The sequence below is a fragment of the Chlorocebus sabaeus genome, chromosome 22 (assembly GCF_047675955.1).
Source record: "Chlorocebus sabaeus isolate Y175 chromosome 22, mChlSab1.0.hap1, whole genome shotgun sequence".
Taxonomy (NCBI): domain Eukaryota; kingdom Metazoa; phylum Chordata; class Mammalia; order Primates; family Cercopithecidae; genus Chlorocebus; species Chlorocebus sabaeus.
In genome coordinates this window covers 64,401,815-64,417,798 of record NC_132925.1, presented here as the reverse complement: position 1 = coordinate 64,417,798, position 15,984 = coordinate 64,401,815, and the positions used below count along the sequence as shown (strand labels likewise).

General features: G+C 38.8%; 1 protein-coding gene across 5 annotated transcripts in view; it reads left to right on the top strand.

Moving 5' to 3' along the window:
- The first annotated feature begins 13,758 nt into the window (after nucleotides 1-13,758).
- CHL1 (cell adhesion molecule L1 like) overlaps nucleotides 13,759-15,984 on the top strand; it is a 209,140-nt gene continuing 206,914 nt past the window's right edge. For 2 of the 5 annotated variants that reach the window (XM_007985014.3, XM_007985011.3), the window contains exon 1: nucleotides 13,759-14,059. The gene's annotated coding sequence lies outside the window, so the exon portion shown is untranslated. Of the gene's footprint in view, nucleotides 14,060-14,291; nucleotides 14,374-14,984; nucleotides 15,095-15,984 lie in introns of those variants that run through there. The other 3 variants (XM_038003643.2, XM_007985012.3, XM_007985010.3) reach the window with 3 other exon arrangements.

The window sequence follows — 15,984 nt, the reverse complement described above, 5'->3', positions numbered from 1 at the left end:
GGATAGGAGATATCCAGCAAATACTTGATCGTTTATTGAAATGTAACTGTTTTGATTGAGCACAGAAGTCAGGATTTTTTGAATCACTCCCTTTTGTGGAGGTGCATTTATTTTGTCACTTTATTCCATGGCTATGTTCTGTACCATTAGACTGAGGTTAATTTATGGTTAAAAATGCCTGTGGTGTTTTGTTACAATGTCTACAAATGTCAACGAAGTCATCTCTAATACTGTAAAAGTAAATTAAACTCCAAATCAACTGATTATGATTCTGAGGTGCAGTCTTCACAATGATTAGGAACTTGATTATTTAGTAGAACTGTGCTTAGGTATGAACATCACCACTCTTTTCTGCACTGTGAGAAGAAATTACTTAATATAAATGGAAGCATCTTATTTGGCTCTACTTTAGTGGTTTGGATTTTTTTTTTTTTTTTTTTTTTTTTGACCAAACACTGTGATTATAAAGGTCAGTGAGCTATTTAAAATAGATTCTGTCTCAGAATAAAATACATTTTGTTCATAACTTTGCCAGCTACTATGTCAAGCCTATATTTACTAAGGGCCTTCATGAAATTATTCGGAAGAATCAGTCTGTAATGGCAGTGATGTGTCACAGAAAGACGAAACAGCCTTAGGGAATGCATTTTACCTGCTGTGGGTTGCATGTACCTATAACAGTAAAGATTCCTTTGTCTTTGGGCAGGAGAGTTGGCCTGGCAGGGTGGTGGGGGATTCTGTCTGTGCTTTTCCAGCTCATAGCAAGATGTTCACTTCTCCTTACTTCCTGAGTATCCTTCAAGCGGTACTGTTATCAGAGCTGCATTTGAGATGAAAGGGATCCCTATTATGGACCAAACTGAAACTCTCCACAGGACACCTCTCGGTAAGGATTAAGCTGTTAGGAAGGCAGGGATTCTTTCCAACTTTAGACACTGAAAGGAACTATTGCTTCTTTATTGTATGCAAGATTTTCTTTGATATTTTAATGCTTATTACTTTAATCTCAGAGGAAATGTTAGAACATAGTAAGGTTCCATTTATTCCAAATATGTAGAAAATAACTTTTTTTCAAAGAGAGGCACTATGTTTACCATCTGCACATTAGGTATGCATTACCTATGTACATATGCACTTATGAATGAATGGATGAATGAAGATTTAGGTGGTATTATAGGCTCTCCCTTTCTCCTGACATAATTTGCATAAACAGTGGTCTCAAAAATAAAATTTCCCCTGATTCTTTACTTGTTGAGCCCAGGAAATGCTTGCAAAGTCTGAGATTCACAAAATGGATCTGGTTGGCAGTTGTGTGCCTGTGTATATTTTCTCATTTCTTTTAAATTCTTAATGACCTTTATGTAAGTTTACTTTACCACTTTGACCCCAGAATACCACATATTTTATTGTCAGGGTTATTTATTACTGAAAGAATGTAAAATAAAGGTATAAAAATGTTTCTTAGATGAGGCATTTTTAGTATATTTTCTGTGGTTAATTATTTTTTTCTTTTTTCTCTTTGCATTACTTCTTTTTAATTATGGAAGCAATGTTTTAGGACTGTTCTTTTCTGACTTTACTAATGCACTTTTCTGACTTCAATATGCACCAAAGTTGTCCTGTTTAACAACTCTTTCTGTATCCTTTTACTAACGTTCAATCTCTTGGGAATCAAGCACAAAAACAGAGTCATCCATCTTGAACTAATATACAAGCTTACACCTACTGACAGTAGTAAATACAAAATTGGTGATGCTCTCCACGACTGGAATGCCATTTAACTACCAATTCCCAAGGAGACTAATTCATTTACCAACGGATATGAACAAAACCACAGTCTCTCTTTCAGAGAACATACTGTATTTTCCCTCTCTGAGATAATTCTAACAAGGGGCTGTTCCACCTTACATCTTCGATCACATGGTGGTGAGAAAACCCTATAACTTAAAGGAAAAGAGTTTATTACGGTAAGTATAAAACAGAACAAAACAGCTGGGCTTCCACAGCACTTTATGGGAAATGTCTTCTGACCCTTCTATAAACAATTCCTTTGGTAAAGTCCCCATTTTATGTTGGTTTGCTCTGTCATCGGTATAGAGTTATGGCTTGAATAAATTCTTGTTGAGGGTTTCAAGGTTGGCATGGGAATGCCTTTCTTTTCGAGATCTTATAGTGGATGTGTGTAATTCATCAAGTGTGGAACATATGCCATGCTTTATTCACAAACTTTGAGAGGAGTTAATTGCCAGCTATCACCTTCAAAATCTGGCACCAGAATTTGATATCTAAATCATTTGAGTAAAAATTAGTTGGTAAGGCTTTGCCAGTTACTCCTAGAAAATATATTAGCTTATCCAAATGAAAATAATTTTAATGTGGTTTTATGATTTTCAAAAGCTTGTTATTTATGCTTCATTTCATATCATGGTAAGCATTTTAGGATTTCACTATATCTAAATTTTGGATTTGGTGTGAGAATTAAAGACATAAATAAATTGCTGGAGAAGATCAGGTTAAAAAAATTTAATTTGTATTTTATTTGAGTAGCATTTAAAGGAAAAATGTGTTTTCTGTATGTACATTAGACTTGTGATATTTTATGTGTGTTATAAAGCATAATATCCTCCATATATTTACTTTGTAAAGAAAGCAAGTTTATGAATATAACACAAGCTCATTTATTCCTGCTCTCTTTTTAAATTGAACTGTTAACAATTACCAATGCCTTGAAAACTCACAAAAGTGCATTAGGCAATATACTTTCACAATTAATTGGTTATTAGATAATTATAAAAATTTAAAATGTTTTTTCTTCTGCTTATGGTACCCAACTGCTGCATAAAACAACAGACATGACATATTATTTGATGAAACACCAGTTTTATAAAATCTTTTTTGGTTTAAAAAACCAAAGAGGAGCCTGGTCCTCACCTAATAATCACCTTTGGTTTAAAATAATCACCTTTGATTTAAAAATAATCACCTTTGGTTTAAAAAACCAAAGAGGTGCCTGGTCCTCACCTAATAATCAGCTGGAAGTTTACTTTTATATTTGAGTCTAATTTTGAGAATAAAAGAATAATCTGCAGCAAAGTGTATTTTTTCATTAAAGTGAATAAAACATGCTTCATGTATAAGAATTTCGGTTAATTACCTTGTGTGTAAGATATTCTTCAATTAATCAGTTCTAGCTGTTTCCACGACAAACATTTTTTCTTTGGGCATGTATAATAGAAAAAAAAACACATTAAGTTGGGCATAATGATTTTTTTTGTACTTCCTCCTAAGCAATTCATTCAAATTTAGATAAATTTTAAGTTATTTTATTTTGAAGTAGGCAAGCTATATTTATTTCACTTTGTTTCAAATGCAAATGGTTAAGTGTTTTGTATTCTCATAAGTAAAGAGTCCTATGACAAAATAATAATTTAATGATCTCTTCCTAGAGAGATGATGCAAAATTTAGATCTGAGAAAAGGATTCTTATTTTTATCTATTTACACTGATCTTTCTATAAAATCTCTGCAGGCTTCCTTTGTTGTTCAAATCATAAAACACTAGATGAAATCAATATTGTGAAAGATAATATATTTATTATAGAACTATGGATTATTGAAATAAATTTTCATATATGAAATGATATTTTATGTATTGTGATAATGTGCTTTTTCTCTGGAGTTGGGAAATTGTCTCAGTTTTGTCAGAAGCAAGAGTACAGCCTTTTTTATTTAAACCATCATATATAATTTAGGTAAATTGAAAGAAAAAATATTTTATATTTACCTACGTCTTTTCCATTTTCAATGCTCTTTACTTCTTTATAAAGATCTGAGTTTCTATCTGGTATAATGTCCTTTCAACCTTAAAAATAACTTTTAGTGTGACTTATATACAGTGTAATTCTAATGATGATAATCCTCTTAGTTTTCATTTATCTGAAAATATATTTATTTTACCTAAATATTTGAATATTTTCACTGGATAAAGAATTCTGGGTTGACAAGATTTTTTTGTTCGTTTTTCTTTCAGAACTTTTACCTCGCTATAAACAGTATGTAATGTGTTGTTTTTTTCTCTGATCGTTTTCAAGGTTTATTATTTTTGTTTTTTGGCAGCTTGATTATTATGTACTTAGGTGGGGCTTTCTTAATAGTATCTTTCTGAAGGTTTGCTGGGATCCTTGAATCTATTAATGCCTGATTTTCACCACATTTGATAATTTTTTTTTTGCCATATTTCTCCAATATATTTTATGCCTCATCTCTCTTTCTTCTGTTGAAAATTCAATTACACACATGTAAAATGTTTTGAGGCTCTATTCAATTCCACTCGAACCCACCCCCAATCTTTTCTCTGTTTTTAAGGTTGGAATATTTCTACGGATCTAGCTTCAAGTATGCCAGCTCTTTTCTCTGTTACCTCCAATTTGCTGTTAAGCTAAGTGAAAATTTTAATTTCTGATATTATTTTTTCAATCCTAGAATAGTTTTCTGGTTCTTTTTTAATAGTTTTATTTCTCTGTTTAGGTTTCTCAATTTTAGATTCATTTTGAAAAATATTAATATATTATTTTTTTCATCAAGCACAATTACAACAGTGCTTTAAATTCCTTGTTTGCTAAGTCCAATATTTAGTAGGTAATCTCAGGGGTCATCTCCATTGTGTTCTCTTTGAGTACGGAACACATTGTCTGGTTTTATGGTATGTGGAGTCATTTTGAATTGTTTTCTGGTCATTGTAGAGATTCCAGAATCTGTCATGTTCTCCAAATTATATTAACTTCTGTTTTGACTACCAGGCAGTAAATGTAGCAGAAATCAAACTATGTGTCCTTTGAAGTGGATGGTTGCTGAAATCTCAATTCAATTCTTTTAACTTCAGCAGAGCTGTTTGGAAACTATCTTGCTGTCTTAGTTCTGGCTGCTGTAACAGAATACTATAAGCCAGGTGATTTATAAGCAACAGAAATGTATTTCTCACAGTTCTGGAGGCTGGAAAGTCCAAAATCGAGGTGCTGAATGATTTGTTGTTTTGTGAGGGCTGGTTTCCTGGTTTATAGGCAGCTACCTTCTCCCAGTGTCCTCACAGGATGGAAAGGGTGAAGGAGTTCTCTGGGACTTCCTTCATGAAGGAACTAATCCCAGTCATAAGGCCCCCACTATCCTGATCTAATTACCACCTGAAGGGCTCATCTCCAAATACCATCTCATTAAGGATTAAGTTTCAACATATAATTAGGGGGCAGGCACATATATTCAATCTAGAGCACCCACTGATGCATATTTCAGAAGATAGCAAGGGATTGGGCATCACTTACACATAGAATATGGGGCCTTCTCCTTGATTTATTTCCCCTCAATATTTCCCAGTTGCTCTGGTTGCCCAAGCTCTGTCCTTTGCCTCTTCAAGCCAATAACTGCAGGTTTGCTTTCCTCGTTTTATCCACCTAGAATGGACAGACTGGGTCTTGATCTTCCCTAAAAGCTGTGAAATAGGAAACTTACCCAGTGTTGTTCGCTTCTTCCAGTTGTATGCCCCTTCACTATCTGCATGTTTTGGATTACTTTCCAGTGTTTTCAGGTACTTATGTTTTATATGTTGTCTATACTTCATAGTTGTGTTGTTTTGTTTTGTTTTCTTTGAGACGAAGTCTCACTCTGTCACCCAGGCTGGAGTACAGTGGCGTGATCTCGGCTCACTGCAACCTCTGCCTCCCAGGCTCTAGCAATTCTCTCGCCTCAGACTCCTGAGTAGCTGGGATTACAGGCATGCACCACTGCACCCAGCTAATTTTTGCATTTTTAGTAGAGATGGGGTTTCACCCGGTTGGCCAGGCTAGTCTCAAACTCCTGACCTCAAGTGATCCACCTGCCTTGGCCTCCCAAAGTCCTGGGATTACAAGCATAAACTACCACACCTGGCCTATCCTGGCCTATACTTCATAGTTTTAGGGTTGGTTGGTTCTGAATGGACCCAGTATTAGATATCTATAACTTCACATTGGAAAGATTTATCATATTACAAACCTTTGAAAACATAGTTTTAATGGCTGCTTCATTACAGGATTACAGAATAATCTATTAGTTTAAACAACGTGAAATTGCTATTTTTTCCAGGTCAGAAATGCGCAGATAATGGTAATTTCATATGATTTAAACTAATAATTATGTTCTTAGATATTTATAATTTATTTTATCATTGAATATCTATGGGAATATAGAGTTTTCTATATTTCAGTTTACTTACATTATATAGAGTCCTAGAAGTGGAATACTTGGGTCTCAATTTATGTACCTCTTTAAACCTCTTCAATATAATTGCTATTTTTGTTTTTAAATTGTAATGTAAATAGCATGTAATTTTTTGTAAAATGGTTGCATACATTAATGATATTTAATATGGCTTTCATCCTACAATTGTTTCATGCCATTAGATTTTGGCTTTACTATTTTTTCTCTGGCAAAATATTATCAAGTTATTTAATTGATTTGTGTTTGTTCATTATTATCCATATTGAATATATTCATTATGCTTGTTAGCTTCTCTACTTCATCTTTGGATAAATGTATCAGAATATTTTAAATACCCAGAAATATTTGAGACTTTCATCATCACGTTTTCTCCTTTATTCATATTTAAGACTTTAAAATCTGCTTAAATTTAGGAATTTCTAAAAATAATTTCAAATTTTATCTTAGATTCAGTGGGTACATGTGCAGGTTTGTTATGTGAGTATATTACATGGTGCTGGAGTTTGGGGTGTGAATGATCCTGTCACCCAGGATCATCGAGCATAGTACCCAGTAATTAATTTTGCAATCCTTAGTCCCCTTCTCCCCTCCCTCATCTACTAGTCCCCATTGTCTAGTATTGCCATCTTTATGTTTATGTGTACTCAATGTTTCACTCCATCTTGTAAGTGAGAACGTGGTATTTAGTTTTCTGTTCCTGCCTTGATTTGCTTAGGATAATGGCCTTCAGCTGCATCCATGTTGCTCACAAGGACATGATTTTGTTATTTATTTTATGGCTGCATGGTATTCCATGGTGTATATGTAACACATTTTCATATCCAATACACTGTTGATGGGCACCTAAATTGATTCCATGTTTTTGCTATTGTGAATAGTGCTGCAATGAACATATGAGTGAATGTGTCTTTTGCTAGAACTGTTTATTTTCCTTTGGGTATATACCTAGTAATGGAATTGCTGGGTTGAATTGGTAGCTTTGTTTTAAGCTCTTTGAGAAATCTCCAAACTGCTTTACACAGTGGCTGAAATAATTTACATTTCCAGCAATGGTGTATAAGTGTTTAATTTTAGGAAACTTTTAAGATGGCTCCTATATGCAAGTAATAATATTTGAAAATGTGTTCTATATTTGTATTATTGTGCATACACTCAGATAAAGAAAAAGGAATCTAAGTCTATAAGTGTTTCCTGTTTGGAGAAAACTCTACTTGATATACGGGCAATACAAGTGTTATATATAAAGCTCTTGCCTGCTTATGTGCCCTTAAATGTTGTAGTATGAGCTGGCACAAAACTATCTAAGTGAGAAACACAAAGGATATGGCATAAGAGAGAATAACTAATTCCTATAAGATAAGGCAAATTTTTCATGTCAGTATAAACAGAAGATTTGGAACCCTTGCTGTGGGCTCACTGTACTGTGGCATAGCACTATGAATGCCTAAGAAGGTTTGTCTGTTTATCATATTCTGAAAAACAACATGAAAAAAATAAATTGATAGGTCTCATTTAACCCCTGGAAGAAAATAAATCCAATGCAATGCTTGTAAAAAACTGAGTTATGTTTGTGTTAACACAGTGCATCACATATTAGCAATCTGTGATTTAAGTACAGGTCTGCTAATGAATTTGTTTATTTTGCAGGAAAATAAAGTTAATTGAAAGCACTAAATATAGTTCCTAAACAATGCATGGAGAGGGCTAATTGGTCCATGGCTTTAAAAAAAAAAATGGATAAAAATATCTTAAAAGGATGTCCTGTTATATCACAGTTCAAAAGCATAAAGTCCCCACCCATGTCTAAATGTATGCTAAACCTTAGGAATATCTTAAAGCAAGAATAGTAAATACTTAACACATGAGAATTATCTCTTGTATAATATCAGTGATATTATACATTAATAGGTCACTTTAACCTTTCCTGCTCAGCTCAGATGCAGGGTCAGTATCCTTTGGACACAGTGTTTCAGCAAATCACTACCAATCAGTCAGGTTAATTTATGAAAGGAAGATTATTTTGCCCTGTATACATCTCTTACTAAACAACCCATAACAAGAGAGTAATCTTACTTAGAAATGTATCATGAATAAGAATGATTTTAAGAAACAGGAAACCATTGAAATGATTTTACATGAGACATTTTTTTTTGTCTCACCTAACTACAAGGTCAAGTTGTATTCCAGTTTCAGCTTTTAATAAAAAATAACCTTTCAGTTTATTTGAAGATCTGGGTCTTCAAATATAATTGTCAAGTATCTATCTCTCTCCTCTTTTCTCTATGGTGACTTTATTCTCAGGCAGGCTCTTTCTAAGTGATGATAAGAAGAAAGGAGTTTCTCCTGCCTTATGTCATACCTGCTGAGCAACCCTGTTTTTTTCTGGTAACTCATGAATAAATCCAAGGTAGGTTTCTCACTGGCTTCTGTTGGGTCTGATGCCCTTCATAGCTTTAGTCCCCATAGACTTAGGAGTAGAAAATATTGGTTTGTCATGCCTGTGTCACATGGACCAGGGGTAATGAGAAAGCATTGGAATTAGCCTCAATTCAGCCACAAAACCATAGGAGATATTATTCCTTAGGTCCAACCGGGCTAAATGAATGGAGATAATGCTTGGCAAGCAAAAAACAACAGGTATTCATGGTAGTTTCCATTCTTATTTTTCTTGATTATTCTTCTGAAATTGTTCTGATGACAGAGATTACAGTTGCATTTGTTAGGGTAAAGTTTAAGCAGTTATAATAAAAGTATCCAAAGGAGATTGGCTCAAATTGAAAAGGGACATTAAATTTTGTATGGTAGTAAGTAGGGTTCTGATCCTTAGAGTCATGTAGGAATTCAGGCCAGAGTGGAGTTTCTTTGTCATCCTCAACATGAGCCTTTTAACAGTGTGGGTTAGTCAAAAGGACAAGGAGAAGTGAATCCAGATTATCTTTAAGTAGATGAGCTGAAAGTTGCCAACAGCATTTTTCCTCATGTCTCTTTGGTGAGAACCTAGTCCTAGAACCAAACTAAGTCAATATTTAGTCTTTAGGTTGGTGGCCGTGTGTCCAGAATGAGAAAAAGAACAGATTGGGCCGGGCGCGGCTGGCTCACGCCTGTAATCCCAGCACTTTGGAAGGCCGAGGAGGGCGGACCACAGGGTCAGGAGGTTGAGACCATCCTGGCTAACATGGTGAAAACCAGTCTCTACTAAAAATACAAAAAGAAATTAGCCTGGCGTGGTGGCGGGCACCTGTAGTCCCAGTTACTTGGGAGGCTGAGGCAGGAGAACGGCGTGAACCCGGGAGGTGGAGCTTGCAGTGAGCTGAGATGGCGCCACTGCACTCCAGCCTGGGCGACAGAGCAAGACTCCGTCTCAAACAAACAAACAAACAAAAAAACAAATTAGTGGGGCCAGAGGGAGTGGAGAACAACCTGCGGCTGCCACAAGTTCTTGTTAGTCTTTCCTTTTTCTCTAACATGTTTCTTTTACATTGAGTGGAAAACATACTTTCAAAAACAACTGGAAAAAAACAAAAAACAAAAAAACAAACAAATAACAACAACAGCAACAAAAAAAAAACCAGAAAAGGACAAACTTAATTTTGGCAATGTGTCTCTGTAAATAGATCAGCCCTTATGCTCCTGGTTATCACTCACTATCTTTGCTGCAACAGAATAATAATAAATAAAATTATCTTCATATATGGCAGTGGCTTTTCATCCTGTAAAATGTGACACAATTAAAAATTTGGAGATTTTTTTTCAATACATTCTAGGCCATTAACCAGTTGTACAACTCATAAAATTTCTGAACCTTACTCTTCTCAGATATAAAAGGAAGCTGTGGAAGAGTATGTTATCTGAGGTCCCTTCCAGATTGAAAAGATTTCATACCATGTTGGAAATAGAGAAGTTTAGGAGAAATTCTCATCCTCCAAACATAGGAGGACTTTCTCCAACAAATAGGAATTCTTCCTATAACTCAGTTCATAGGTCTTTGAGGTAAGACTTGGCTGCATAGGACTTTGGAGCAAACCATCACTAGGAAAGAAAACTATCCATTGTAGGCATTGTTGATCGGAGGATGGGAAATCCTTCTGACCTGCACAAGTAATCAATGGATGCCTTAAAGCGTGAGATTTGAAACCGCTTAACATTATCTTGGCTACATAATTATCATGTTATTAATGGCCACAAAGTTTCTTAGCCTTTAAAAAAAAAATCCAGTAAAAGCATTTGATTTTATGACCTCCTAGGGCTGAATCACACATATTAATGATCCATGGCATGCAATACAAGATTTTACCTTTTTATTTGTTTCAGAATTATTGCCCTTTGATTTTTAATACATATACTTTTGTTCTTGTATTAAAGGACAAGTTAAAGGAGTATTGACTCTGTCAGGATAACTCTGCAGAATTAGTATGGTCTTTTTAGCTTTATTAATATCTAAGCTGAAGTGGCTGCTTTGTACTTTCAAGGTTGCTTTTGAAGGATCTATTCCTCAGTGGAACATCCTGCTTCCTGCTTTTTATTTTTATTATTATTATTTTTTATTACAGCAGTTGGCCGGAAAGCCCCTGTTGATCTGGACTACTTGGAACTGCTAGACTGAAATGCCATTTTCAAAACTCCAGCTCTTCTGCTAAACAATTTTTCTAGGAATGATGCCATATCACTAGCTACTTGTATTTGCCAAAAGGCAATACTACTTCAATGGCCCTAGTTCTGGGAATGATACCAAATGATGGTTCAGGAGGGAGGTAGGCAGTAAATCAGCAGGAAAAGCTGAAAAATGCCCCAGTTTTTAATACCTTTTATCTTTTTCCAGATGACTGGCCTATCTCTCTCACCTTCTGCTTCTATTCATGATAGTACCCTTTTCTCCCCTTTTTTGTGACTTGATATTAGTATTTTCATTTGAAACGGCCTTCCTCAATTATCAGAGAGAAAATTCACACCTTTCAAAGCTAAGGCAATCAAATTTCCACATGACTGGTAAGTATATGTTCTTTCTCTAACACCTATGTGCAACTGTGGGATGCCTGATAGATTAGGATTGTATGTTGAATGGGAAATCGATCTGAACAAAGTGTCAGACAGTAGAATGGGAGCCAGGGGAAGGTTCCAAAGCAGCAGCAGAAGGTATCTCTAGCAAGCATCCACTCTGGCTGGGGGCTGCCTTCTGGTTCCAGCCTTACTGGAAGCTCAGCAGTGGAGTTGTGAATTCCTTGGGCCAGGCAAGCCTAGATGTGTTGCTTGCTTTTGATAATGCATCAAAAATATGAACTCATCCTTGGAGATGACAGCTATGAGGTGTTTCTTGGATGTAGAAATTTAGGTCATCTGTCTTCCTTTTGCATTGCCTTAAAAAATACTATTTCCTTTCTTGGTTTATCATTTGCCTGCTTGCTCGCTCTTTCTTTCTTTCTTTCTTTCTTTCTTTCTTTCTTTCTTTCTTTCTTTCTTTCTTTCTTTCTTTCTTTCCTTCCTTCCTTCCTTCCTTCCTTCCTTCCTTCCTTCCTTCCTTTCTCTCTCTCTCTCTCTTTCTTTCTTTCTTTCTTTCTTTCTTTCTTTCTTTCTTTCTTTCTTTCTTTCTTTCTTTCTTTCATTCTTTCTCTCTTTCTTTCTTTCTCTCTCTCTCTCCCCTTCCTTCCTTCCTTCCTTTCCTCCTTTCTTTCTTCCTCCCTTTTTTCCTTCCCTACATTTTCCTTATCTCCCTTTTTTCTTTCTTAAAATTTGGTTGCCCAGGGTAACATGTATTGCATACATGCTGACTTCCTTACTGTCCCTAATAAGCTATGTGTGGCTATTATTTCTTCATTTACATGCAATGTCAGAAGCTTAGAAGTATGTTATCTCCCTTTCAATAAAAACTCACATTTAAGAACTGACCATCTTCTTGTTTGGGGTGTTGTGGCTTGGTATTGTCTAATATATTTTGAGGGTATTTGATTTTTTTACAAAAGCAATTGGCCATGTCTATTGAGTTTCCTACTGCACCCTAGCACCCAGATCAGTAATTGATAAATAGTAGGTGCTCAATAAATATTTGTTTTTAAAATAACGATTCTGTTGTCCACCAAGAAGGAAGGAGCTATATATTTAAGAGTACTCTGTTCATCTGGCCAAAGTGGAGTTCTGAGTCCCATGCTCAGGTGATGCTTACCCAGAAGATGGTAAACTCCTGAGACCAACTTGGCTTTCTTGTCTTTCTTTTGTGGTTCCTTGACCTTGGAAATGCTTTTCTACAGGCAGAGTATTCCCCCCTGTTGGAATTTTATTTAATATTCTATCTTTGTTTCTACTTTAGAAAACATGCCACGTGAATAATGATGCCCCAGGCAAAAGAAAACGGCTCCAGCAGTACAATTTAAACTTAGGACAAATCCTGCCCTCACTTGCATTCACGATTTGCCAAAGCAGTCAGTAAGAACTGTGCCCACACACGAACTGACAGAATCGAGGCCCCAAGGTTAGCGATCACTCAAATTTAAAAGTCCATTTACTCGTTTTCAAAATATTTCATTCGATTGCTTCTGAGACAGAATCATGAGTTGCCTTCGCTTTTGCTGTTCCCGGAGGGGTGGTGGCATCCAACTCTGAGGGGAGCTCATCCAACTCTGAGGGGAGCTCTGAGGGGAGCTAAATATCCTCATTGTTCAATGAGCTAGATGAGAACAAAATGAGGCTGTAAGGTCAATCTCACAGCCTTAGTGGAGTAAAAATTAGAACTCAATAATTCTCTTACGAACAAAGAGGACTTGCATTCAACAGAATTTTTAAAAGTGGTATTGGGTAAAAATTTTGGAAAATACCACCATAATGGAAAAATAATTAAAGTGGCATATAAATCAAAAATAGTGCTAAAAATTATAATTTTTCCATATGAATTTTGGAATCCTAAAATATTTTTATGTGTTTGTGGATTGATAAGGCATCAGAACTGGCTTTTAGCGCTGAATATGAGTACAGAAGGCTTTCTTCTCCAATAGTGAATTAATAAAGGACAAGTAGGAAAAACGTTATGAAACAATATGGTAAAATTATGGACTCTGTGTTAGGGCAAAAATTGTAAAAATAGTAGAAGGTCTCTAAATTTGTGTATGCACAATTTGACACTGGATGGTTGTAGCATATTTTGTAAATTCAATGGTAAGCCCCACCACGCCCTTAAATGAAGGAAAGCAAGAAGATCATTTTTAATACGTACATGGCACCACGCCCCTCTAACATGCAGCAATGGGAGAAAACCAGATTGGCGACCTGTGTATGGAATATCAACTGAGTGAAACCACCGGGGGGCGGGGGGGAGGCATTTCTTTTAAATGTCGCTTTTGCAGATAAACAAGCGGAGATCCTACCTCTTTTGACCAGAGATGTTGAAAAGCACGACCAAAGTTTTTGGCTTGGTCTCTTGCTTTCCACAATGAGATAAAGTCTTAAGCCTGTAACTCTCCCTATCCCATGGGAGTGTGCAAAGGGAGGGAAAATAAGCGGCGTGGGTGAGGGGTGGCGGCGCAGAATCGAGGAAGGGAGGAGAGGCGAGAGCCAGCTTCTGGCAGGAGGGCGTGGATCTCGGTGCAAGCCAGAACAGGTCCAGCCTTCCCGCGGCCAGCGCCAGCAGCGGGAGGGGACAGGCGGGACCTCCGTGGTCAGTCCCGGGTGCGGACCAGCGGGGAGCGGCCGGCAAGAAACTCCCTTGGATCCGCCCAGAGCTTACTGGACCCTGCCCGTCCCTGTCCCAGCTCCCAGCCAGTTTGGGGGAGAAGTTGCCCGAGGCGAGGTACCGGACAGATCTCGTGCTGGAAGCGACGCAGGTGTGTCAGGGGTGGGGGTCAATTTGCATCTCTTGTGCCAGCCCTGGGGGGTCTCCCACGGAGGAAGGGTTAAGGGTTTGCTCCCGGGAGGAGGGGGTCAACCCGTTATGGAAAGGAAATGGTGCGCAGTCAGGGCTCCTTGTCTGAAGTGGGGGTGGTCCGAGGTCCCTCAGCATTCACCCGGGAAGAGACACCCTCTTTTCAAGCCCCGCCCCCGGGTGGCCGAGGCTGGATTCAGACTGCTCGGGGTCAGTCGGACGGAGTACAACGGGTCCCCGAATCCGCCAGGTCCCACTCACTCCCGCTGGTCGCCGGTAGGTTGACCCTCTTATTTCCAGCCTCTCCCACTCCATCCCTCGCTACTCTCTGAAGAGGATTCCAGATCCCACTGTAGATTCCCGTCCTCTCTCGGGTGGGGATCCGAGGTCTAGCTAGTTTGGGGGTCAGTCCCGGCCTCTCCTACCACGCCCCTCACGCCCCAGACACCTCCTAGTGTGTGGAGCTCAGATCCCCTCCCAATCCACTGCCCCTGTCTGGCTCCTACTCTCAGGAGAGGAGTCTAGATCCCAGGGGGGATCCGAAAATGCCGCCAGCCTGGAAGAGGGGAATCAATGAACCGCGGGGTTGTGGGGTTGGGGGCACGAAAAACCAGAGAGGGGCTAGAGTTCCACCTCACCAGAGCGCCGAGGGGGCGAGAGGGCAGGCCGGGGGCCTGGTTGCCATGGCTCCTGGTAGCGGAGCCCAGGGAGCTAGAAATGCCAGTCACGGATGGTCCCTTCTTCCTCTTTGTGCCTCTCTCTTTCTCTCGCTTTTTTTTTTTTTTTTTTTTTTTGAGTGTGAGTGTGCGTGGGGAGGCAGCACGGAGAAAGTGATTAATTTGGAGAGCAGGGATTGGAGCTGGGAGGCTGGGGAAAGCCAGCCCCTCCGTTCCCACTCTCCGGGCTCGCTGCGAGCCACGCTTTCTCAGTCAGGGGCAGTCCTGGGGAATTCCTGCGAAAAACCACCAGCCTGAGGAGCCGCAGCCGCGCAGCCCAGGTACCCCCGCCTCAGACGGCGCGCAGGGTCGAGCGCAGGGTGGGCGTTCGGGCTGCTGGGCTCCGGAAGGCGGGCAGGGGAAGGGGTGGCAGGCCAGCGGCGGAGGGCAAGTGTGCGTCGGCACGGCTGGGTGGCCCTGCGGGGAAGGAGCCCCAGGCTCAGCCTCTCCTCGAAGGGCGCCGGGGTCCAGTCCCGCTCGTGGGAGCCGCGGAGCAGCCCCAGAGCCAGCAAGGGGCTGGCTGGCCAGGAGCGTGCGCGATGGCGCGCTCCCGCTGGAACTCGGAGTGGGTGGGGAGATTTGCGCGTGCGCGTGGAGATGGGCAACTGGTGAGCCACCGGGCTCACTCTAGGAGGAGGCTCCAGGGGCGCCCACGTGGCTTCGAATTCCAGCTTCACCATTACTATGATGTGTCACCTTGGACTAGCCATTTAACTACGTGCCTCAGTTTCCCTTTCTCAATAATATGGAAATTGTCAATACCCTCTATATTGGGTTGTTGCAGGACTGGAATGAGATGATACAAGTAATTTAACACCATGCCTGATGCATCATAAGCACTCAAAAGTTAGTTACTGGTGTCGATGGCATTACTGTTAGTTAATCCTCAGTTTAATTACATATGGTGCATTCTCATTTCTCTGCATTTTCGTTGAAGTCAAAATTCTGCGTTTTCTAATTTTGGAGAATAATCTTAATTAAAATAAGAACATTTTTACTGCACAGTCCAACTCCTACAAAGATCTGACTTGCAGCAGATTGGACGAGAGAAACTGATCAACTGTTGGTGAAGTTGGCTTTTCAGTATATTGATGGAGAGAGAAGCTTAGAAAGCTTTTTGGGGAAACTTTTGGTGACAAGAAAATAAAAAGTTTATCCCACTTTTTTTTTT